Source organism: Felis catus, chromosome A1 (assembly GCF_018350175.1).
Source record: "Felis catus isolate Fca126 chromosome A1, F.catus_Fca126_mat1.0, whole genome shotgun sequence".
NCBI classification, from domain to species: domain Eukaryota; kingdom Metazoa; phylum Chordata; class Mammalia; order Carnivora; family Felidae; genus Felis; species Felis catus.
Genome location: NC_058368.1, coordinates 118,166,564 through 118,193,924, shown reverse-complemented (window position 1 = coordinate 118,193,924; position 27,361 = coordinate 118,166,564). Strand labels below are relative to the sequence as shown.

At 42.3% G+C, this 27,361-nt stretch overlaps 1 pseudogene; it reads left to right on the top strand.

Annotated features, from left to right (window-relative positions):
- The window catches only part of LOC109502380, an 85,332-nt pseudogene that overhangs the window by 5,472 nt on the left and 52,499 nt on the right, over nt 1-27,361 (top strand).

The following is a 27,361-nucleotide window of genomic DNA, read 5'->3' as shown; positions in this document are numbered from 1 at the left end:
GCGAGGAGCCTGTTTCAGAGTTCTTCTCTCTCTGCCCCTCCCTTGCTCATTCTCTCTTTTTCTCTCTCAAGAAAAAATAAACTTTTTTTAAAAAGGGCTTATTAAAAAAAATAAATAAAAGCATCACTCTAAGTCAAAGAAGCCAGATAAAAGCGTGTATGTGTATGAATAGAGATATAGCTACAGAAGATTCTCTATTTATGAAAACTCTCAAAAAGACAAATTATGGTATCGCGACAGAAGGCAGATCAGTGGCTGCCTGGCGGGGAGGAGTGAGGAAGATGAGAGGTGAGGTCTGACTGGGATGGGACGTGAGGAAATTTTTTGGGGTGATGGAAGTGTTGTAGATCTTGACTGTAGAGGTTATCACATGGATGAATACTACCCCCAACCTTGTCAACACATATATTTAACAGAGATGCTTATTATTACATGTAAACTATAACTCAATACATTTGATTTTTTAAAAATCTAAAAATAAAAATCTGACAAAGCAAGCTTGTCTAACAAGGTCCTAATATTTATTTACTTTTTTTTTGAGGTCCTAATATTTAAAAGGCCCCAACATTTGGTGAGGTTGGCCAAAAACACTGTAATTATCGGGGTGAAATCTCACAGCACCAAAGATTCCCCAGAAGTAGAGGCAGGGCAGTCTTGGGAAAGGCAGTGGCAGTGGGAACAGCATAAAATAATCAACCCGAACCCTGAGACCTCATCATAAGAGACATCATGTCTAAAAGCCCTGGGCGTGATGTCCCTCAACAGTCCCTGAGAGCTCAGCCTTCAAGGTTTACAAGGGTTGAGGCCCCTCCTTCAAGTTTTACAAGCTTTTTGTTTTTCTCAGGGGAGGTCTCTGGGAACTCAGAGCATCACCCAGAGGACAGCCAGGGAGGGCACAGGGACCTCAGTCCTGTAACCATGAGCAACAGGATTCTGCCCATAACCTGAACAAGCCTGGAAGCGGATTCTTCCCCCAGGCTCCAGAACCGAACTCCACTGCACCCACACCTCGATTTCAATCTGCGAGACAAGAACAGAAACTATGCTCCCCCGATTTCCGACCCACAAAACTGTAAGACACTAAGCCTCTAAGTTTGTGGTAATTTGTGATCTAGCTCCAATAGAAAAGTTGATGCAGGTTATAACAATGATAGCCACATACAAGAACTCTATAGACTTTACTGGACTAAAAATTCAAAGAGAAGAGAGAATCCATCTCACTGTTCTAACACCTCTTCCTTTTCCTTCACATTTCATGAGGAAAATCAACATATGTGTATCTAGTGGTCCATACTCCCAAAACTAAACTGTTAATTCCCCCTTTGGTTTGACCTGAATAATTCCACAAACTGACATTTTGTATGGAAGTGACAATATCTTTACAGTGGACCTTCTGTTTGAGTCAAAAGATTTGAGATTTTCGTGATTATAGAATGGAAATGAACTTCGATAAGAGACTTTCTTTAATTTCTGAAGAAAAGTAAATTAAAAATTTACTTTATATACAGAATTAACTTTGATTTCAAACCTACTCTTCACTTAAAACCCAGACACAGGGATTTTCAGTATATCAGCCTTATTAATATGTGACAAAGCTCTGTTAAGCCAAGTTTTCATTTTTAAAGACGGGAAATTCCAGGTATGATCAAAGTGGTTCCTTAGCAATCTGTAAAATATTCTTCCATGGTTCTTCACTAGGTGACAGCAACTTATTAAATACCTTTTTCTTCCCTTAAAAAGTTTTGAATAAAATTTTTTGCTCAGACAGCTAATATTCAGGTAGCATTAACATCTGGGCAGTAGTGAGACTGATTCACCACTAGTGCCATGGAAATCAATGGAGTTCATACCAATCCAAAATCTACCCTTAGGATGATTTGAGTAATAATCCCAAATCTAATGAGTTATACAGATTTTATACTACATTAATCCAAAAGGGTTTTGTTGGGGTTTTTTTGTTTGTTTTTTGTTTTTTTTTTTACATCCAATTTTGGGAAATATCGATGGGGGTGCAAGGATGTCCCAATGACCACTGTGTCAGGGAATTGCCTGGGCCTGGGTTGTATCTTTAGTCATCACTAGGAGAAATATTTCCAAACGGTGCATGACTGAGAAGGTCCTATTCTTCTCTAATTTCATATGCTAATTCTACAATATGCAAACAGAGTACTTTTCCATCCTTCTTAGATCTTCACCCACTCCTCTGCAGCCAGGATTTATTTCCAAAGCTCCCAGATATTTAAAGTTTTTATTTTTAAGGATTTGTGCACTAGATTACTCAAAAGCTAATTAATTTATCTACAGAACTTCCGACTTCTCCCACTTTTTAGTTGTCGTGTCTAGTTGCAATTCTCAACCACGGTTTATTAAAAAGACAAGCTGCCTCTTGAAAAGCTGCCCTTAGGCCACGAGTAAAGAAGCCAGTCACAGGTACTGGCATAGGAGGTGCCTCTTGGAGGACAAGGGTGATGTCCAAGCCCACAGCCCTCACCAAGTGCAAGATGAGGCCACCTGGGATCTCCCAGCCAAGAAGGGAGCAGCCAAGCAGCCACATGAGTCAACCTACATGAAAACAGAAGAAACACCCAACCAGTCCACAAATTGGTAAGAGATAATAAATCATTATTATTTTAAACCATTGTTTTTTGGGGTGGCTTGTCCTAGCAAGGCTCACTGCATTGTTAGCAAAATACTGAAAAATGTCTGCCTAGGATATGGAGTAATATCATATACTTATGCTATTGTACTAGAGGTCTTACTCAGGACAAGGAGGTAGGAAATATACACAAAAGGGCTAAGGGGTGGAAAGTAAAAATAAGATGGTCAGTATTTGGAGATGACATGAATACACATGACGTGAATACACACAGAATACAAAAATACCTATTAGGTTTAATAAACAAATTAAGCAAGGTCACTGGTTTAAAAGTGAGACCGAGATTTTTCTTTCACATACAAGCCACAAACACACCAAAAATTAAAATGATGCCATTTACAATAGGATCAAAAGGTATGAGATACCTGGGAATAAATTAAATGAATGGCATGTAATACCTCTATACAGAAAACTATAAAATACAAAAACATTCATAAATACAGACAGGAAAGTTCAGTATTCACAGATGTCCTCCCCATGCTAATGTACAGACACAAAACAAGTACAAACAAAATCTTGGCATGGTTGTTTCTTCTTTTTCCTGGAAATTGACCAGTTGATTCTGAAGTCATATGGAAATACAAAGAGCTAATAAAACAGATAATCTTGAATTAAGAACAAAACTGAAGGACTGAAAGTGCCAAATATCAAAGCCAGCCTTACCCTGATACCAAAGCCAGGTAAGAACACTATAGGTCCGTATCCCTAATGAGCACAGATGCAAAACTCCTGATGAAAATATTAGCACACTTAATTCAACAGTGCATTAAAAGGATCATACACCATGATCGAGTGGGGTTATTCCTGGGATGCAAGGATGGTTCAGTATATGCAAATCAATAAGCGCGATAAACACATTAACAAAATGAACGATAAAAATCATAGGCAGACAAGAGAAACACATTAAAGGTAGCTGGTAGCTGGTAAGGACTTTAAAATAACTATGCTTGGGGCACCTGGCTGGCTCAGTCAGTTTAAGCATCCGACTCTTGAGCATTTAGCTCAATTCATGATCTCAAGGTTTGTGAGTTTGAGCCCCACATCCGGCTCCATGCTGACAGTGCAAAACATGTTTGGGATTCTCTCTCTCTCTCTCTCTCTCTCTCTCTCTCTCTCTCTCTCTGCCTCTCCCCTATGCTCTCTTTCTCAAAATAAATAAATAAACCTAAAAAAAGTAACTATGCTTAAAATACTGAAGAAAATGGAGAAGTATATGGAGCAAATAGATTTAAAAGATGGAAACATTTAGAGAATTGAAATCTATACTTATTTTTATTTTTCAGTTTTATTGAGGTATAAGTGACAAATAAAACTGTAATACAGTTAACATGCACACTGTAATGATTTGATTGTACAGATTTCGTTTCCCTGGAGGGTCTGTAACTCCAATCTTTATCTCAAGATATTGCAAAAGGCTTCAGTTTTGCTTTTCAGAGGCCTTCCATTTAGGTTTTTAGTCCTGCACAGCCCCACAAAGCAACAAATTACCTGAAGAGGAAAACTGATTATGTGCTTAAGGCCCTTCTAACTCTCTGCCAACAAGTTCTCCTTCTAATTTTTCAACTACATTCTTGACTATTTAGAGTAAGGACATTTCCCAGATACACTTTTAGCTCAGTGTGTCCATGTCACTGAGTTCATGTGTCATGTGGCAGCCTATAAAAGCCTTTCTGAAAATAAAGCTGATATAGGAGGCCCTTTACCCTTTCCTTTTTGCCTCTTTCTGTTGGGTTAGAATGTGGTTATAATGGCAAGAGCTGGAGCAGCCATATTAGACCATGAGGTGAACTCAGAGAAGTCATGCGGTGAAGCAGGGACGGAAGCTGAATATTCTGCAAAGCAGAGCTACTATACCCACTCCTGGACTACATACCATAATACTTTTAGATGGGAGAAAAATAAACTCTCATTTTAACAACAACAAGATCAAGGTCCTGGGAACACGAAACATGAGAGAGACAAACAGGGCATTCCTCACTTATTATGGACTTAGTTATGATATAGTAAACATAACTAAAACTCAGATGCTGCAAGCTAAAAAGGAGACAGTGAGGATGTTAGGTTATCTCTAGGACAGTTGTGTCCACCCCAATGGCATAGGTTGGTAGTGTACCAATAAAGTTACGATGGTACAGGTTAGGTGTTCTGCCTCACCAGTGCCTTAGAGCAGATCAGACCTGGAGAAGCCAACGTGAGCCAATCAAATCCCTAAGAGACTTAAGTATGTAAACCATATCAACACATTATGCTCTGTTTAACTCCACTGTGTAGGTGGGATGATTTGAAAACATGTTCACTGGGTCTCCATGTCTACCTTGGTTCATATCCTCCAAGGATGGCCCTCTAGCTTTTCCTTTGAGCTATTCCTTATCTTTCTGATATACTCCTCTAGTACATGCCATTTGGTTCTCATGATGCAGATGCTATTGTTGTCGTCACCAATTTTTAAATGGAAGAACGAAGGCTTATTAGCGAGGTAAAGTGACTTGTCCATGGTCCAACAGGCGGGTGTAGACTCAGGCCTACCTTATTCTAATGGCCCTGCTCTTAATCACCCTGCCACTCTGTCTCCTTAAAAGGGTTCAGGGGTTCCATATGAGTACCCTTGTTTAATTTCCAAAGCTGTTCATTTTATACTTGGTGAAGTGAAGGCTCAGAGAGGTTAGACAACTTACTCAGGGCCACAAAGGCTATGAGCAGCAGAGCTGTGCCTTGAACTCAGCCTTGTCCAAGGCAAAGCCTAGAGTCTTATCCACCTTACTATGTAGTGTCTCTTGACTGCTTAGCCAAGGATAAGCAGGTTCCTCCTCTGATAAGTGGAGACAGTAAGAAGCAACCAAATTTGGAGCTTGAGGAGGTATGGTAGCCCTTTCAAAATTACAGCTTTGGAGTCATCAGTTTCTACCAAGAGAGCTCCTTATTTTTTCTAAAATGGAGAAAATGATGACATGTGTCCTTTGAAGGGAGTTCTCTTCACTCCTTCAAACTCATTTGACAAGGACTTGCCATTTAAAGAGATATAAGAGCATTTATATGAGGTCTGCTCAATAGATTACATTTTAAAATAGTAATTTTTTACTGTTTTGTTGTTGTAATTACAGCCAACATTTAGATTTGCCAGCCAATGGCTTGAAAGAGTTAATGTGCCTCCTTGAACATTTAGTGTCTTACCATGCAGTGCCTTAGGCAGTGAGGAGAGGCAAGTATCAAGTACTATAAATTTTGAACTGGGAATTATCAACACATGAAAACACTCCCAGGACTTTCAGGGTGTGTTTGTTCTTTTTTTTTTTTTTTTTTTTTTTAATAGTTGAAAAAAAATTTTTTTAACATTTATTTATTTTTGAGAGAGAGAGAGAGAGAGAGAGAGCATGAGCGGGGGAGGGGGAGAGAGAGAGAGGGAGACACAGAAGCCGAAGCAGGCTCCAGTTTCTGAGCTGTGAGCACAGAGCCCAACACGGGGCTCAAACTCATGTGCCATGAGATCAGGACCTGAGCCAAAGTCGGCTTAACCGACTGAGCCACCCAGGCACCCTCAGGGTGCGTTTGTTCTAATATGCTACAGCCTGAGAAGAAACAGCACAGGCACCATGATTAAAAAAAGAGACTGGCCACCAAAACAGCGCAAAGTAGACAAGTTTTCATTTATTTTCCTTGGAGCATTCCTGTTGGCAGCTCTACTTATTTGGTTAATGGAATATTCTTGATTCACTAAACATGCTCATTAAGGAAAAGGAGCCTCCAGGACTGGGGTGGGATGGGGAGCCGCCCTTGCTCTCCCTGGCACGTTCTCCAAGAGCGGTGCCTTTTCAATGACTCCCAAAGATAGTATGTGGGCAGGATGGGCGTTAGAACCATGGTGAAAGACATTAAGGAAAGCAGCACGAAGACAAGTCTGTGAGTCTCAACGGGAAGGAAGTGACAGGGTGGAGCCTCTTTGGCGGGCTCCCAGGACACCACTGGGGGAGGGATGTGGGCCGTGAGAATAATGGTCAGTGTAAGACCTCACCTCCAGGCTGACAGCTCTTACACGAGGACTGGTCTTACCTCTGCATAGCTAACCTGCCCGGAGACTGTATTCCAAGAGCAATCACGGTGCATCCACCAGGACCTTTGGGCCCTCAGTCCCCCTCCTGGTGCTATTTATGAAGTGCAGCAGGCTCCAGAGTAGGAAATAAGCTCTGAACACTGATGGCCAGAGCCCATTAAAAGTCTGGTGGCCAGGAATTGTGCCTGTCAACCATTTGCAACCTGATTTAATGTCACACCTCTCAATCTGTGTCCCTCACCTCTGAAGCTGGAAGAAGACAATTTTTTATGGTTTCCAAAATCTAACTCAAAGTGGCAGCTAAAACCTGTGATTGACGTTTGCATGGTCACAAAAGGAGACAGTGTTGGCAGGAACTTTCGGTTCCGGGAAGACTAAGTCCCATTATAGCGAATGAGACTGCAAGAGAAGATAATCTTAACTCTTCCCGGGACCCACTTATTTCCAGCAATATTTAATACCATGTAACTCCAGTACCAGCCGACTCTGCTAATCCCTTGCAGTTTTTCATGTTAAATCTGACCTGTTACTAATATACTGAGGGCAAAAACTCTTCGGTCAAATATTGACTCACTTTTTTGACAGATGATTCCCATCAGTGACTGACGGTTGCTGAACACTTTGAGACGTTTAATATCATGACCTGCTTCTCTCTTAAATACCATTATGACCATTTGTTATCTACTTGTCATCTCTGCTCCTCTGCCTGATCTCCCTACTCCTCCAGCCTTCTAACTTGATACCTGCTCTACCCCAAAGTGACATCTCATGGCTCAAAGACTATTGAAAAGACCTCTAGGTGACAAACGTTCACTAGATTTACTGTGGTGGCTATTGTGACGTATATACAAATATTGAATCATTACGTTGTACACCTGAAACTAATATACTGTTGTATGTCAATTACACCTCAATAAAAAAAAAAGGCAAATTTATGGTATGTAAATTATACCTCAAGGAAGTTGTTTAAAAAAGAATCTCTGAAGTTCACTCTGGGAAGGATTGCCTGACTGCAGGGATATATCCTTACTCTGGGTTTTGAGTTTGGTTAGCTTAAAAGCTCTGCTGGGACTAATCGACTCTGCAGGCTATGACAGAGCCCTAAAAACAAGGACAATTCAGGCATGTGAGCACATACACAAGAAATAGTTTTAAATAATTTGGTTACATCAAGTCCGAGATCCTTCCTGAGACTTCGTGCATGCGCACACACGGGACAACGTAATTCATTTCCCAACTTGAAGTAAAAAGGATAAAGTTAACTGAAAAGTGATAAGGAAGGAGCTAGGTTTTCCAAAGCTGCCATACACATGGACACAAACAACTCTGCGCAAGAGAAGACAATCTTTCTTTTTTCTTCCTACATAGAAGTTTTGCCCCACAGTATTATAAACGGAAAAAACCAGCCATCCACAAGGAGGGAGGAAAAGCCCTATAGATTTTGCCATTTCCCTGTTTTGTTTATTCTACCCCAGAAAGAGGGGCATGAAGTCACATAAACTCCTATACTCTAGGGGCTAAAACTTTTTAAAATTGCACTTTATGTTAAATAAACAAACTTTCTGAAGCACTGCCATTTGTTGGAGAAGAATGTAAATCTGGACTTAATGGGGCTCAGATGTCCTTCGGGGCTGTGTGAACATGACCATGAATGGAAACGTACTAAGCCCCAGAAGGTAATAGCGTGCGCAGCTGTGGATCTGTTCAACTAGAGAGTTTCTCCCTCCTTCGGAGATGAATTGTCTCCTGGACACCTAGAAGGGGGAGCTGTAGAGCTATCCAAGAGAAGTCGAGGGAAAGGGTTCAGGATGAGGGCTGATCAGAGAGAGCTTCTGACGTAGCCTAATACTCAACAGAAATGAGGAGCAAGGGTTACCAGTTACCAACCTTACCACAAATACATTACAGTTTACCCTGCGACGCTCCACTCTGCCCACATACCTCCATTCATCCCTCCGTGGTATACAGAACCTAGTGCTGGTGGAGTCTTCTCAAAATACCTCCCCCCAAGCCAGAGCTACACTCTCCCAGGGGAGGGATGCAGTTCTCCATCTTTGGTCAACGCCCTCTACTCTTTGTCTGTGGGCTCAGAAGACTCAAAAGCCCAGGACTCTCTCCTTATGACTGTTAAGGTCATGAAAAACAAGGCAAGACTGAGCAACTCTAAGACCAGAGGAGCCTGGGGAGACAGGGCAACTGATCGCAATGCGGACTGAAGTCTGGAGTTTAGTTAACAGTAATACACCATGGTAATGTGAGATGTTAACAATGGGGGGAAACTGGGTGAGGGGTGTATGAAAACTCTCTGTACCTCTTCACAACTTTTCTTTAAACCTAAAATCACACCAAAATAAAAAGTAAGAAAAATGCGAATCTGAAAAAAGTAAAATCCACCACAGTGGCACAGCATGAAAACTTAAGAACAATGATACCAGCAGACATTTAGCACGAGTTTAGGATGCGTCAGGCACCGAGCCAGGCCAATACCAACACATACTGAGCCCTCTCAACAACCCCTGACATCAATCCTAATTTCACCCCCATTTCTGTCCCCGTCTCTCTCTGCTCATGCTCTCTCTCTTGAAAAAAAAAAAAAAAAGATGGATCAGATCAAGTTGATCCTACCTCCAAAAAAAGACCATTTCTTACTCGCCATGCCATACACAGCACCTGCCATTCCATCATTTCTTCCCTTCACAAGGTGGGAAACATTTCCTTGAATCATAATTCAAAGAGATAAAACAGCATCTAAGAAAGGAGTAAAAATAATAAAGGGCTCTCATTTAGAAACACAAAAATTAAGAGACAGTCTGTTTCCCTATCCCCTTACAAGTTACCACGATTTGTATTCATGTTGTAAACTATAATTAAACATTATAAAACTATAAAGAAGAATCTAAAATGAATACTGAAACCTTCCCACAACACCCAACCTCCAGCGCTAAAGATTAGAGTAAAAAGGGCTATGTTTAAGGTCCATAAAAGGCAGAGTTCACCAACAAAAAGAATAGAGAATTGTTCATCAAATCCTTAAACATGAGACCCTGAAAGCCCTTGGAACTTTGAAGGGGTAATTTTACAAAAAAAAAAAAAAAAAAAAAAAAGCCATACTCTGTTTATCACAGTGTGAACTCCTAAAACTCTGTCTCTGGGGAGTTGGCATGAACAGAAAAGGTAAAAGCCCTCTGGAAAATTTAAGATGAATTCTTGGCTGATGAGCTCTAGCAGGCTGTTGAGGGAAGCTAGAGAGGTTTAAGCAGCATCCCAGAGTTTAAAAATTAACATGAGGGGTGTCTGGGTGGCTCAGTTGGTTAAACATCTGACTCTTGATTTCAGCTTGGGTCATGACCTCATGGTTTGTGAGTTCGAACGCTGCATCGGGCGTTGTGCTGACAGTGTGGAGCCTGCTTGGGATATTCTCTGTTTCCCTCTGCTCCTCCCCGATGCCTCCATGCTCTCTCTCACTCTCAAAATAAATAAATAAAACTAAAAAAATAATAACATGAAACAGGTCAGCCATGCTTTCCCTGGGAGTCAGGATAGTTCAGTGAAGAGATAATAAAGTTCCATATTAGTTAGGAATATTTTCAGCTGCAAATAATGGAAACCCTAATAAACCACGGCAGACTCACTATAAGGACATTTATTCTTTGCTTAACAAGAAATCTGGAAATGGATGATCTCAGGATTCATTCCTCAACTCAACCATTTTGTGAAGGCTGCCAGTCTTTCCATCCTTCTGCTTAATTGTACCTAGCGCAGAGACTTTATGTGTTTATATTTTTCCTTTTTAAAATTCTTTTTAAAAAATGTTTATTTACTTTTGAGAGAGAGAGTAGGGGAGAGAGGCAGAGAGAGGAGAGAGACTCCCAAGCAGGCTCCTTGCTGCCAGGGCAGAGCCCAGTATGGGGCTCAGTCCCACAAACCATGAGATCATGACCTGAGCCAAGATCAAGAGTTGGTCACTTAACTAACTGGGCCACCCAGGTGCCCCTGTGCTTATATTTTTCAGTTCATGATTTCAAGATAGCTGCCATAGCTCCAGGCATCAGGATCCCAAGCTGGAAAGGCAGCAGGCAGGCAGACAGGCAGACAGGCAGGCAGGCAGGCAGGCAGGGGAATAAAAACTTTCTTTTCACAAGAGTCTATTGATCTGGGAAGAGAACCCATCCCAGTAGCATCCAGTAGATTTCTCGTTAGGTCTCAAAGGCCAAAAGAAGTTTGCTCCCTTTTATGGGCTAAATGGTATCCCCAGCCCCTCTAATCCATATGTTGAAGCCCTAAACTCCAACATCTCAGAATGTGATTGTACTTAGAAACCTGGCCTTTAAAGATGTGATTAAGTAAAAAAAAAAAAAAAAAAAAAAAAAAAAAAAGCCATTATGGGGTGCCTGGGTGGCTCAGTCGGTTGACTGTCTGACTTCGGCTCAGGTCATGATTTCGCGGTTTGTAAGTTCGAGCCCCACGTCAGGCTCTGTGCTCACAGCTCAGAGCCTCGAGCCTGCTTCAGATTCTGTGTCTCCCTCTCTCTCTGCCCCTCCCCTGCTCATGCTCAGTCTCTCTCTGTCTCAAAAATAAATAAAACATTAAAAAAATTTTAAAAACAAACAAACAAAGCCATTAGGGTGGGCCCTGATCCACTATGAGTGGTGTCCTTATACAAAATTTCCAAATTTCCTCAAATTGGGACGCACAGCAAGACACCAGGGGTGTGTACACACTGAGGAAAGAACATGTGAAGACACAGCAAGAAGGCAGCCACCTGCAAGCCAAGGTAGAGATCTCAGGAGAAACAGATCCTGCCAACACCTTCCAGAACTGTGAGAAATAAATTTCCATTGTTTAAGGCACCCAATCTGTGGTGGTTTTTTGCTTTTTAATTTTTTTAAAATGTTTATTTTTGAGAGAGAGAGAGAGACAGAGTGCAAGCAGGGGAGGAGCAGAGAAAGAGGAAGACACAGAATCAGAAGCAGGCTTCAGGCTCCGAGCTGTCAGCACAGAGCCCAACGCGGAGCTCGAACTCACGGACTGTGAGATCACGACCTGACCCGAAGTCGGACGCTCAACCGACTGAGCCCCCCAGGCACCCCTGTAGTGTTGTTTTTAAAAATGGCAGCTCTACCAAATTACTTCAGTGCCCTAGCTACAAAGCACTCTACACAAAGAAGACTCAGGGAAGGAAATGGGATGGCATGATTGTCTTAGGGTGGGCGCTCTTACCCCATACAAAACCGGTATTCACAGCACCTAGAGGGGTGGGGGAGAAACTGGTAGGCGGGCACCTAAAATATTTACCACAACCCTTGAGTGGAAAGAGCTGGTTTACAATTCTATCTCTGCTACTTAGTCGTGACCAAAGGTAAGACATAGAGCTTTAGTTCAGTAAAATGGAGAAAATAATTAAAAATTATTTTCCTTCCTACCCCTGAACTCTGAAATTCTAAATCTGAGGGGGCTCTCCTCAGAAAGGACTTTGTTTCTAAGACAAATCAAAACGCACAGGCACACACATACAGTATACATTCCTAAAACAGAGGTATCTTACAGTATTCAGTGACATTATAACTTTCACTTATTCAATAGCTTATTTCCTGAAAAAATCAAAGGAACAAACTTAAATTTTTCTTATATTTTCAAGGCCCCAGGAACCCACAGCACATCAGCAAGTCATAAATGTAGCATATGCGTACACATACCTCCACAAAATGAAAGATCTGATGCTTCCTGTCGGATTACAAACACGCTGAGAGCAAATTTTGTTTACAATCATTTCTGTGATCCACAGGCTATACAGGTAGTGGCAACAAGGGCTGCTTGACTGAATGAATGGGAAACAATCAACTCTGGAAATCCATCTAGGATCTACTCGTTTCACAAAGATTTTCAAGTACTAACACTGTGTGTGAAGATGGGTCTTGGCATCTTTATTTTTATTTTTTAATGTTTATTTATTTTGAGAGATGGGCGGGGGGAGGGCGGGCAGAGAGAATCCCAAGAAGATTCCACACTGCCGGCAAAGAGCCCAACACAAGGCTCAAACCTACGAACCATGCGATCAGGACCTGAGCCGAAATCAAGAGAGGGACACTTAACTGACCGAACCATCCAGGTGACCTGGGTATTGGCATCTTAAAATTAGTCAGAGATCAAATTATTTTCATCTCTAAAGAGCCTGACATATTGGGAAAGCCATCATTGTGAAGTGGTAAGTGTTCTCCTGATATTTTTTTTAATTTTTTTAATGTTTTTATTTATTTTTGAGACGGAGAGAGACAGAGTAAGAGCAGGGGAGGAGGAGAGAGAGAGGGAGACACAGAATCTGAAGCAGACTCCAGGCTCTAAGTGGTCAGCACAGAGCCCGACGCAGGGCTCGAACTCACGGGCTGCGAGATCATGACCTGAGCTGAAGTCGACCACTTAACTGACTCAGCCACCCAGGCGCCCCAGTGTTCTCCTGATATTGAGAAGTTTTATTTTGGGGGCACCTGGCTGGCTCAGGTGGAAGATCATGTGACTCTTGATCTCAGGGTCATGAGTTCGAGCCCCACGTTGGGTGTAGAGATTATAAATCAATAAAATTTAAAAAATATAAACAAGTTTTATTTTTTAAAAATGTCCCCAAAAAAGATGTATTAGTTAATGGACAGTATGAAACAACCATTCAGATGAGTGAGACACAAAGTTGACCTCTATTGGATGATTTGTTCTTCTCTAATTTTAGTTGGATTAAAGATTTAAATCTAAAAAACAGAAACATGTGTGATTAAAAAGAAAAAAAAAACACCTTAGTTTCTGGAAGAGTTTCTAAGCATGTCCAGAAGCAAAAAAACCAATAATAAAAATAAAGAATTGATAAATTTGATACATTTGTCATTTAAATCATTTTTCAGATGTTAGACGGAAAAAATACCATACACAAAACCAAATGACAGTTGATACAATGAGGACTTACTGATGGTCCCTATGACAAAAAAGGGTTATTTTCCTTCAGATGTGAAGAAATCTTCAAGGCAATAAGAGGCAGATAAATAATAGGAAAAGAGTCAACTTTACCCTAGCAGGAAGCTTATAGAAAAGGTTGATCATTATTTGGGAATAAGATTGGAAGCCCATTCCTAATGAAATATTAACTTAAAAAAATCATAAAATATATGTATTTTAAGGTTGGCAAAGTTAACAAGTTTGCTTTTACACTTATGGGTAATAGTGCACACAGTCAGGCATTCCTATGTATTCATTCTGGAGTTTAAACTGACATCACCTTCTTTGAAGGACAATTCAATAACATTTCTTATGATTTTATTTTCCCAGGTCTTTTAATCTAAACAAACAAACAAACAAACAAAAAAAGCACCTCTAAGTGGAAGTTGTTCTAAAAATATAGTATATGGAGATAGACTTTGATACTTATTATAGTATTGTTTGTAATAAAGCAAACCTAGATACTCATTAACAGGGAACTGGGTAAATACATTAGTACATTCACACAAGAGAACACTACGTAGCAATTTTTTTTTTTTTTTAGTAATTCTAGATTTACTGAGATAGGAAACATCCAAAATGTGCTAAGTGAAAATAACAAGTTGTAGAACAAGATGTCCAATATGCTCCCATTTGTGTTAAAAATATATATATACATTTGTACGCTTGTAGGTTCCATGAACATTTCTGGAAGGATATACAAAACGCTGTTAAACTGTGGTTAGGTCTGGAAGCGATTCTGCTTGAAATTTTTACCAGGACTGTGTATTGCTTTAGTAATAAAAAAAATGTAGTTAAAACACAAAAAGAACCATGTTGCTTCCTCTGAAATTTCTCAAATGGGGAAAATGTTAGGACTTCTCATTTCTTCCTAAGAAGGAGCATTTGGAGGCAGAGGGAAATGCCCATAAGGAAAGGAATCTCTTGGATGAATCTTTCAGAACACAGATCTCAGCGGAATTTTCTGAAACTCCCCAAGTTTGGATGTGGACGGCGCTAAAGGACTCTCTCCCCTCTGACCTGCCCGCCCCCTGCTCACTTGCTTTACCACCATTCTGGATAGAAAAAGCAGTAGGACTCAGTTCCTTAATCTCTTCCTGACCTCAGAATTAAAGTCTGCTCAGGAGGAGAGAAGAGGTGGGTGAGGGAAGGAGTCCTGGGAAAGACATCAAATAGAATGGAAGCATCTCTGACCTCCGGGTCACAAGCCACTTAGAAACAAATGCTGCCTCTCCTCCAGCCCACCCTGGGCGATGGAGCCAGCACTAGAAGCTGATCTGAGTGATTTAGGAAATCGCCCCAGCCCCAGGGCCTGGGCGGGCAGGAAAGGAGCGATTAAGGGCGAGAGGGAGAGGTGATGCTTCCTTGGGAATGAGCACATTTGGAAGCGAGGCAGGAAGGGGGCAGGAAGCCGCTCTCGTAAAACAATCTGACAATTATGTGTCAGTCTAGGAGAAGGGCTCTGGAAATTATGGGGCTGCTGCACCACACTCCTGGGCCCTCCCCTGGCGATTTCCTCACGGCCTCAATGAGCTGCAGGAGGAAATTATATTTGGGGCCAAGTGTTTGCCCTACGTTTGGGTTCAACTTGGGACTGACAATTTTACACTCACATGCCTAGGGGAAAAGTTTCCTGCTGCGGGTGTAATGCATGGTGGCCACACTGATTCCAGCACGCCTGTCACACTGGGGTCAGTATTCCCATACCTGGCACTTACCAAATGTTTACTCCAGCCAGGCGCATCACCTGCATGAACTCACAGCAACCCTACAGTGGATACTGAGACCCCAGGAGGGCCAGTGACTTGCCACAGGTAACTAACTAAGAGTGTTAGAACATAGGCATTCAGTCTCTAGAGCCCCACACTCAAAATCCAGTTGAAAACGCATTTTTTTTAATTTTAATTTTTTAATTTCTATTTTGAGAGTGAGAGCGCATGTGTGAGGGGCAGCAGGGGGCAGGGAGGGGTAAGGGCAGAGGGAGGGAAACAAAGAGAATCCCAGGCAGGCTCCACACCATCAGCACAGAAGTCAATGCTGGGATCAGTCCCGTAACCCTGAGATCATGACCTGAGGTGAAATCAAGAGTCTGAGGCTCAACTGACTGAGCCACCCAGGCGCCCCCAGTTGCAAACATATCTTACAGAGATTTTTCATAAGAGCAACCAGGACCATTATTTTAGACATGTTTCTGGAGGAAAGGGGTTCCTAAGCAGACTCCTACATAAACACAGTATCTACCTTCTCTTTGTTCATTCATTCATTCATTCATTCGTTCCTCTGTATCTATTAAGTACCAGTGGTGTGACCAGCACAATTAGGTAGCGTGAAACCACAAGACCCACTCGTGCTCCTGAAGACAACGAGAAGACATATTTTATACAGTTGGAGGCCAAATACATTGGCAGTCTTCCTGAGCCTTGGCACGAATCTTCCAGGCCCATTCTGGGTGTGCCTGGAGCAGACCCACACCTTTGAACCCTCAGAACCAGAAGCCTTTCCCTGGGCACCCACGAGCTAGAGTCCTGGCAGACTCCAGCCCTCATCTTGTCCACCTGACCCATCAATGCAGCGAGGATCTCCTGAGAGGTACTAGGACATTTGTGCAGGGGCCCCTAGGACAATCTGACCTTCCTGCATGGGCTGAGAGAGTGCGGCTCTTCGAAGCTCCCAGGTGGCACCTGACAGGAGTCCACTGTCCTCAGTCCATCAGTCCATTAGCCACATGACCCTGGGCAAGGTGCTTCACCTTTCAGAGCCTCTTCTGTGATTAAATGAAACAGCATGCTGGGTTTTGAGGGAGTGTGCTTCCTGGAACATAGTAAGCATTCATTAAGTCTTGGCTAGGACCTGAAGGTCTGTGCTGTGTTCTTTGTTAGAGGGAGCCAATCCTGTCCTCATAGCCTCTTCTACTGACAGAAGCTCCCAAGACCTCAGAAACACTCTACTTCCTCCCTAGCTCAATCCCACAATGCCAAATCACATTAATCTTTAGGAAATGAACTATACCTGGGAACATGATTATTTCTTTAGTCCCTTAGCAGCACATTTATTAATTACTTGCAAATGCTAAGGCAGATAATGTGCACAGTGGATAAAAACTAAGTCTCTAGAGCTAGACTCCCCAGTACACATCCCATCCCTAACACTTAGGCAAGTTACTGAACGCCTCTGAACCTTAATTTCCATATCTGTAAAAACAAGGATAATAAAGCCCATCAGGTAATTGTGAGCATCACAGGAAAGAATATAAAATTATTCTGTGCCTGGCTTCATGCAAGGACTCACTAAGTGACAGTGATTATCATTATTATTTTTTATCACGATTGCATTGAAAACTGAACCAGCAAAACAGACATAATCCTTGATTTATGAGATCAAATGCACAATGCCCATGGTCTTCAGCATGTAGACACGGTTAAATAAAGCAGAACTTACATGCCAATTAGAATAAATGTCTGGATGAAACAGAAACTAGAATGTTGAGTGGGATTGAGAAGGTACCATTAAAATCTCTTATTTTTCCACAAATGTCATTGAGAAATCTAATGACTGATGAAGAAAAAAGAGGAACGTGGAAGGCGGTGATAGGTGGTAGGTAGTAGATGTACAGTTTTATATTAACTTGTTGAATAAAAGAACCTTCCAGTACATCTACATCCACACTACTTCTTGGGGGTGAGGACTGACCATCCTACCAACAATTCCTTCCCTGGCGTCTGGCATTTCACAAAGGGACTCCCAGGCAACGGACCACAGCTCACTGTTCTAGGATTTCTGCCATTTGCAGAATCCCTTCAACACACTCGATGCCTTGTAATTGTTTAAAATAGTCTTGGGGCACCTGGGTGGCTCAGTCAGTTGAGCGTCTGATGTCAGCTCAGGTCATGATCTCATGGGTTTGTGAGTTCAAGCCCCATATCGGGCTCTCTGCTGTCAGCACAGAGTCTGCTTCAGATCCTCTGTCCCCCTCTCTCTGCCCCTCTCCCACTTGCACTCTCTCAAAAATAAACATTTTAAATAAATAAACAAAGAAATAGTTGTGTGTGTGTGTGTGTGTGTGTGTGTGTGTGTGTGTGTGTGTGTTTCAGTATTCATTCTTATCTACACTGACTACAAGCTTTTCTTTCCTTTCATCACCCCCTGCCCTGGTATCCTGCACACTGTAAGTACTCGAGTAAGTTCTCGTTCCCTAACAAATCTTACTTGGAATCTCCAATGTTGTTTCTGTGGAAGAACAAAGAGTTCAGTATAGCATTTAAATAAATAAATTTTAAAAAACAGAAGGAGCCAGGAGGGGGCAGTGATGGGGCAGAGCTGGCCAGAGAAAGGTAAATGTCGGTTATTATCCTAGATGACTTCAGGACAAACAGAAAACATTTGGATTTAGCCCAGGAGAGGGTGCTACCTACTTCCAAGACAGCTTCGCCAGACCGCCAGGCAGGGCCTGTCCCCTGACGTGAGGCTGGGGTTTGGGTTTCTGAGTGGCCCTTTCACCAGCTCAGGGAAAATGCTCCAACTCACCACATCCTCCTTTGATAAAAGGCACTCTTCTAAATTAGATAGACAACAGGTAGGAGTTCCGGGAGCATGAATGCATCAGCAGAACAGAGCAAAGCTTCTCCTTTTATTCTCAGCATTAATCCAAGCAGCTTACTTGGAGATGATGTTAAGAAGAAAAGAAAAGAAAAGAAAGAAAAGAAAGAAAAGAAAAGAAAAGAAAAGAAAAGAAAAGAAAAGAAAAGAAAAAAGAAAAGAAAAGAGAAAGAAAGAGAAGGAAGGAAGGAAGGAAGGAAGGAAGGAAGGAAGGAAGGAAAGAAAGAAAGAAAGAAAGAAAGAAAGAAAGAAAGAAAGAAAGAAAGAAAGAAAGAAAGAAAGAAAGAAAAAGGAAGGAAGGAAGAAAGAAAAGAAAGAAACCTACATCACCACCCTACCACTGATGCATATTCTAAGGTTGTTTTTAACAGATTCTGAGAAAAGAGGGGAAGTGTTAAACGTAGGGATAGGTGGTTAGAGATCACAGGATATTGAATAAGCCCTAAATTTGGACTTTCTCCCAGCCCTTACATAAGGTATCTTTCCATTTCCAATGATATTCAAAGTCCCTTTTGTCTTTGCGGCCCAATAGCTTCTCTGGAGCCTGGAACCTAGAAGCATGGCCTTTATATTTTTAGTTGCATCCCAGATCCTTTCTCCCCAAAGCTCTTGAGCTAGCTATTTTATTTCTTCGGAGTGCAATATGCTCATACCTTAAAACAGAAAAAAACCATTTGCATCTCTTCAGCAGTGAAGTGCAACCATTGCTCACACCGTGCGTTAAACAAGACACCGTATTGTACTGAAGCAGATTGCTCACCTGCTTCTCATTTGTCTCTTGACAAGTCAGACGCCTTGCTTTCTCTAAACACAAGCCCAAATAACAAAAGTAGTAAGTGAACAGGAAATAAGGTGAATGTCAAACTGTGGTTCCTGATTGGAACCTGAGTTTAAAAAGCAGCCTTTATACTGTCGATGGGAGTGTAAATGCACAGGGTGCAAGTTACATGTATATCATCCCCCTTCCCCTAGCAACTCCAATTCTACAAATTACCATTACAGATGCACTGGTACATATGCACAAAGATACATACAGTGAATTTGTTGTAGCAATGTTTATAACAGCAAAACTCTGGAAACCGATGTCCATGAAATTAATTATGGTACATCTATTGCACAGCGGGACACTATATATCGGACAGAAGTCATGTGCATATGCGGTGTTGGAAAGATGTTTAGAATTATTATTAAATTAAAAAAAACAAAGTATATTAGAGTGTGTGTGATATGTTCCCTATACACACACACACACACACACATACACACACACACACACACACATATATTTACATATTTTTTTAAAAAGAAGGGCTCTCCATATATGGAAAAGTTCTAGGTTATCCCCAAAGCTTCTGACATAGTGACTTTTAGGTAGCAGGACTGGGCACAGGGGCACATTTTACTGTATACAGCTTTCTACCATCTGAATGTTTTACATGTGTTAACTTCTATAATAAAATCAGCCTCAAGTAGTGGGAGGGTGTTCTTCTCATCTGCCTTTAGAAACTTTTTTTGAAAATGTTTACCCATTTATTTTTAGAGAGAGAAAGAATGCAAGCAGGGTAGGGGCAGAGAGAGAGGGAGAGAGACAATCCCAAGCAGGCTCCACACTCTCAGAGCTGAGTATGACACGGGGATCGAACCCAGGAACCATGAGACCATGACCTGAGCTGAAATCAAGATTCAGACGCTTAACTACTAGGCCACCCAGGCGGCCCTGCCTTTAGAACCTTTGCGGGCTCTCTTCATCTACACCTAGAATCCAAGTGATAGACACACAAAAGTATAGGACAACATTGTATATACACTGGGACAAGTCCTTGCGGATGGGGGAACATGGGAGCTCAAATCACATTAGATATGAATCCATTCTTTTCACTTTCTGATACATGGGTATAAGTGATGCTCACTACATTAGGAATTTGTGGAGAATGATCTTGATGATATAGTGCAGTATCTGGTAGCACCTGGGGATTCATTTGCTGACTCAGAATGGGTTTGTTCTCATCAACTGACAAGGATGCTGTGGGGCACATCCCTGAGCAGCCCGAATAGAGCAAAATTTAGCTGGGCATCTTAGTTGGGATTCGGTTCAGCTGTGCTGACTGGCAAATCTCAAATAACAGTGCCTCAAATACCGTTTCTTTTTCCTCTCATACAGAAGATGTCAAAGACAGTCAGGGCATGCTGTGCTGCGCCTTCTCTCCTGTTGCTCCTCTTGCACAGCTTCAACCTCGAGGTCAAAGATGGCAGCTTCCACGTTTCAGGGACCGGGACGGAAGAACCCATGAGGAAGAAGGGGCAGAATATACACATTATAACGCCTCTTAAGAGGAGTTTCTAGGAGCTGCCACTAAACACTGTAACCTAATCACTTGGGCCAGAATGCTTTCTGATGGCCCACCTGCAAGGGAGGTTGAGAAATGCAGTCTTAAGGCCATGTGGATACATGCACCACTTAAAATTGGGGGGTTCTATGTTATTACCATGGAACAAGGGAAGGGTAGACAGTGGAGATGGCGACCAGTTCCTGAAACATTGATCTAAACTACTTCCCATGACCCCCAATCTTTCCAAAGACTATTTATTTATTTATTCACTCACTCATTCATTCATTCATTCATTTATTTTTGAGAGACAGAGAGAGACAAAGAATGTGAGCAGTGGAGGGGCGGAGAGAGAGGGGGACAGAGGATCCGAAGTGGGCTCCATGGTGACAGCAGACTGCCCGATGCAGGGCTTGAACTCATGAACTATGAGATCATGACCTAAGCCAAAGTGGGATGCTTAACTAAATGAGCCACCCAGGCGCCCCAACCCCCCGAGGATGAATTTTATTTATCACCTCACAAATGGCACAGGTAAGGAAAAGTACCATGCTTTGCCATATACCCACCTTTATACGCTTAGGAAAACATTTAAAGAAGAGGTTGGCTAGTATTTCAACATTGAAAGGATGGCAATATGTCCTGGAATTTCACTCACCTTTGCACCCCCCATCTCTATAAATGGATGGGATAGAACAGCTCCTGGGGACAGGAACCATGTCATTCCCACAATAGTTGTACAATAAACGTCAACAGAATGCGGTAGAACTGGTCTGTGATGTAATTCAGAGACTATTTCCTGTGACTGAGACAATATGCCCTGGAATAGAATGTTATTTATGCTATGGGAAAGGCCCGTGGAGCTTCAAATTTAGGTTCAAGGGAAAAAAGAATTCAAGAGCTGATTACACCGGATCCTTGGGGACTAAGGATAGTAGTGTCAACAGTCATAAATGAGTCGGGACTTGAGAGACTCCCAAGGTTAAGAACAACTAAATATTTTCCGAGTAGACAGTGGCCGGCTCTCTGCACATTCTTACTGGCCACCCATCCTTGGAACTACCAGAGACCGGTGGTGCAGTGAGTCTCTGCAAAGAGGGGACCTGAGGCCTCCCTGCCTCTCAGTACCTACCGTTTACTGCAGGTTCTCAGACACAGGACGGCTCTTCACTAGGAACTCGAATAAGGGTGCTTTTTCGTGTGTTTTATCCTGTGGACACCAGTAAGTGGTAAAAAGTCAAATGCTTAAACGCTTTAGTTAACCTCTGTGTTGTGTTTAAAACAAGTCACCTTATGGTCCTTTGATCAATAAATAGCGAAAGAGTGTAGAGATACAGGAACAGAACATTAGCACGAAGGCAAGAGCCGAACCCAGGCCCCTGTGGGTGACTCAGAGAGGTGGGGGCTCGGAGGCTCCTTGATAGATTTCCCTGGTCACCCTGGAAGAGCTCTACTCCAGACTTGAAGATTTGCGACGACTTCGTTTGAGCGTCTGTGCAGCCTGACGCTGACCCCACATCTGGCCACATCCTGTTGGCCCTTTGACAATTTAGGACTCAGGGGTCATCGTGCCCGTCCTGGATCTCTGCCGCACAGGTTCTACCAGGTGCTCAAACTTATGACACCACCCGAAATCAAATGTTGGGTTCTTCCCAAATGTGCGTCTCTCAGGCTCCTCTATCTCACTGATGGCCACAGGGTACTCTGCCAAGGACTCAGTCTGAAGGTTTTGGGGCCTTCCCTGGCTCCTCCCTTCACACCCCATCTCCAAACCATGAGCAAATCCTTTGGCCCTACCTTGAAAGCACAACCAGAATCCAACCATTTCTCATCACTTCCACTGAAAACCTGTCTTTCATGTGGAATACAACTTCACGTCCATACTAGGCCTCCAAGCTCTCTGTGACCCGCTCCCGCCCCTACACCCTCCCCTTGCTCAGCTCCAGCCTCCGGGCCCCTCCACAAGCACGGAACACTGCCCCTCCTCCAGCTGTCTACAATGTTTGTTCCTTCCTATCCACAAAGCTCTCCAACGCCCCAGGATCAGACCTTCCCTATCCTACTTTACTTTTCATCACAATGTTTTTCTCCACTTGACAAAACATATATTAAGTTTTTGCTGTCCACCTCTCCCCCTTGGAATGTAAGTCCCATGGATACAGGATATTTTCTCCCTAGAATGGTACCTGGTACAGAGCAAAATATCTGAAAAACAAATGATGCTGCACACAGCCCAGTGAGTGTGCAGCATAAAGCGAAACAAGAAGCCATAGGTACAACAGAAAACCCAGTCATCTAAACAAAGATACGTAACGTCGTTTTTCATTATTAGCCCACTTCAGGGGCGCCGGGGTGCCTCAGTCGGTTAAGCGTCTGACTTAGGCTCAGGTCACGATCTCACCGCTCGTGAGTTCGAGCCCGCGTCGGGCTCTGTGCTGACAGCTCAGAGCCTGGACCCTGCTTCAGATTCTGTGTCATCCTCTCTCTCTGCCCCTCCCCCTCTCACACTCCATCTGTCTGTCTGTCTTTCTGTCTCTCTCTCTCTCTCACACACACACACACACAAGTAAATAAACACTATTAGCCCACTTTGGTTTTTTCAAAAGTAATCTATCAAAAGCAAAAGAGAGGGAAAGTTTTGATTTATTGAATGACTGAAGAGGAAAAACCTTTTACTAAGCATCTATTATGAATCTGGCTCTACTCTAGTTCTGGAGGTACAGAATTATGATAAGTAAGCTCCCTGTTTTGTGGAGCTTATGTTACACAGGGAACATGGTGACTGAGTCAGAAGTTAAAGAAGCTGTGAGGAATACTATAAATAAGCAAACAAATGAATACAATAGTTTCAAATGGTTATTAACCTATGACTATCGGGAATAGAGGAGTAACAGAAATCTGACTGAAAATTACCAACAAAAACATACCTGTATTATTTTGGACCCCCCCCCCAAATTCAGCACTTTAAATACAATACATATGTTTATATTTCATTTCTATTAAATTCACACACACTGCTCATTTCAGAGCAGCTACTTATAACTCCTTTTGAATGATGAACTATGCCAAGTCAAAGTCAAGGTCTCTCATACGTGCATTTTGCAATTGATACTGTATTCTGCCATGTGCCTGGAAGGTACCCATTGAAAATGAGTTGATGATTTCTCAAAGATTTTCAAAAGTGAACGTCTGCAATTCTTACCAACCTATCAGGGAATCTTTATGCACATTTCAGGGCACTGCTGAGAAGCTGCATGCTTCTATTTTAGTGGAGTTGGTAAAAATTCCATATGGATTCCTCCATTCACGAAACTAAATGAAAACACAGAACCTCTTAAAATAAAAATAGAGCATTTGGGAATCACAAGGGAAATGTTACTTATTCTCTGAGCGTTCAGCTTCTGCTATCCCTAGTGGTGGGAACCTACACTGTCATTCCAATTTCCTATAAACTTGGCAGCATTATGTGTGCATTTGGAATTGTAATAGCCCGGATTTCAGTTTGGGGAGGAAGGAAGGAGTCATTGCATTCCACCGAAGAGTCCTCCAGCTGAATCCCAAGAAGCCAAAACTTAAATGTCAATGTTCTCCCAAAGGAAAGAGATGGCTCCATCTAATGAGTTTACCTGGTTAATGCTCCATAACCAGCTCTGGGCTGCCTTGGCTGGTCTTTCTTTGGTAATGTTGCTTGTTGCAGAAAATTCTAGCTCCTGTTATTAGGTGTTTTTGTTTTGTCAATTATACATCTTTTTTTTTTACACTAAATACTTAGGCATTTCAGACCAAAGTTCCAGGATGTGTACATTCTGACTGTTCACTCCCCACTCCTGCATACTTCCTGATTTAGGATGTGGAAAATGCAAGGAAAGCCAGGCAACTGGACCTCGACACCCACCCCCCCTCTGACCCTTCCAGCTCTCATCTCCTATTGTCACCGTCAGACGAAGGAGCGGAATCCTGTTAAAGTGGGGGAAACCCTCAGACAGGGTGGGGGGCAGGAGACTCTTCTAATGGGCTTTGAAGTGGCCCAGGTAAGAGATACCTGTTGTGGGGAGTGGAAAATGCACAGGCTTGCTGAATGCTGATCAAGCCCTGAGCCTGTGGCTCCTGCGTCCCTCTCCCCCCACTTTTGGTTCCAAATAAGAGATTTGCGTGCAAACAGTTACATTCCACAAACAAGCCATTTCCTCTTCCTTGGGGGAAGGCGACTGAGAGGAGAGGAAGAAACACACACCTCTTTAGAGAACTAGGACTGGGTTAAGACCTTCAGAGGCCCCTGGGCTCTTGATTTTTCATGAGGACGCCATGCCCTTCCCTCCTTGATGTAAACATATTACAAAATACATCTCATGTTAAAGATGTAAGTTTCTTTCCCTGGTAAAATAATGAAAACATTTTTAAATTTCACTTTTAAAATTACTTGGCTCTAAAGAACCAATGTCTAAACAATGCTGGGGAAATGAGTAAATCTAACATACAAATTAGAGTAAATCTAATGTACAAATTATTTTCAAATGAAATAAAATTTTAATGGACTCTAAACTTAGGAACTAAGAGGACCTGATATTATCTATTATGGGCGTTTAATCAGACAATACTAATTTAAATTTTGTGGGCTTTTCATATGCTGGAAAATACATTTATATTTTGCTATGTATCTATACACCATATACATGAGCATAAATATACCACATATGTAATTTTTTTTTCAGTGTTAAATATCGCCATAGGCCTGTGAGCTCTGAGCACCAGCCCTGTAGAGCCTAATAGATACAGCAGACTGAAAAGCAAATAGTCCTCTCTAAAACAGAAGAAAAATTATTAATGTAAAAAGTTATTGCAAACCCAGGTTAGTGAATGGATTAACATGACCCGAAGGGCAGTTCCGTTGAGGCTCTCTTGCCAACCCCAAAGCTCCACTAGAAGCTCTAGATTTTTACACCCACTCCCCTCCAGCCTTGCCACAGGAAGCAGTAACCCACGACAGAGGCTTCTATTTCAGACGCTCTCTCGGTCCCTTGGGACTCTCCTCCAGGCTGTCCTTCCTAAACCACTTGAATCTCATTTCTCCTGCAGCTGATTTTTTTCTTTCAAGATGTTAACAATTTCTCTGGAACCATCTGGATGTTATTAAGAAAGTGTCCTGGGTCCTCTGAGGCAGCTGGCTGTGGCCTCTTGCCTTGTTTCCTGTGTCCTGGATGTCTAAGTTGACTTTCATAAGAAATTTGGAATATTAGCTTAAAAAAAGAAACAGTCAATATTTTTTAGGCATTGAGCTCTTGCAGCTTAATTTCCCGGGCTGGGACTTTGCATTTTGAGTTCCCATGGTTGGCCCACGCTCTGGGAAGGATGAAGCACGTCTGTTTTAAAAACAGAAGGCACTAGTGGTCAGGGGTGAAGCAGAAATGCAGCCTTCCCCCACCCTCCCCAGTTAGCCTCACAAAAACTTGCTTCTGTTGTTGCTGCCACAGCACCATTTCTGTATCCCCAAACCCTGCTCCAAACTGAAAGAGATCCCCCATCTCGATCTAAGAGTAAATACTAGCTCAGCTCTACCAGACTCTCTCTTAACATCCTTGACAGGAAAATAATGGAACAGACGCAAAAAAAAAAAAAAAAAAAAAAAAAAAAAAACTGGCCAAGGAGATGACAATGATTCCTTGGGTAAGAAGGGTAGGTAGGACAATATGGGACATGACATAGCCCCTTTTCTAACCACCAGCCAAGAGCAAGGCCAGAACAAGGAGGCTCCCAAGAATCACTTTTACTATTCAGAGTCTGTAAATGGGGCCAGGGCATTGGCTCCCCGTTGTTTCCTGCTTGTTACTCAAACTCAAAGCCAAGCTTTGGTTGCTGGCCTTGACCATTTGCCTACCCCAATACATGTGCCCATGCCCACCTCCTTCTTCCTTCTAGTTCCTAGGCTTTCATGCCTAACTGACTTGCATCTCCTCAGCCTTTTGATTTCACTAGTTACCACTACCAGTTAATACTAACTAGTTAACACTAGCTCTCTGGGAGATTTTAAGATCCCCCGGCTAATCCTATCAAGTCAGACATGATAGAGGACCCCCTTTACCTATGAAGCCCAAGCAAGAATTACTTTCCTGGAAAACAGACAGCCTGACTATCTGTCTCTGTGGATGGTGGGACCAAGAGATGTTTTGAAGGGAAGCATACAATTCACTCCCCATTAAGGATTCACTCAGAAAGGAGGAAAGGCTGTGCTCAATATTCTTAATTTCTCTGTCACAATCCCACAGGAATCTGTCATTCCCTATCTGACGTGTAACAGACACTCAATAAGTGGTCCCCCCACCATCTTTTTATTTTGAAAAACTCAAGCTACAAAAAAGATATAAGAATAATACAATTGAGGTGCTTGGGTGGCTCAGTTGGTTGAGCATCTGACTTTGGCTCAAGTCATGATCTCACAGCTCTGTGAGTTCGAGCCCCTTGTCAGGCTCTGTGCTGACAGCTCAGAGCCTGGAGCCTGCTTCGGATTCTGTGTTTCCCTCTCTCTGCCCCTAACCCACTCGCATTCTGTCTCTGTCTCTCTCAAAAATAAACATTACAAAATTAAAAAATTAAAATAAAAAAACGAAAAATACAATAAACCCATGTATATCCTTTACCTAGATCACCAACTGTTAAAACATTACTATATCTGCAATACGTTACTTTTTTAAAAATTTACATTATTTTTTCTGATTCATTTGAAAGTGCAAATAGCATGACATTTTAGGCCTAAAT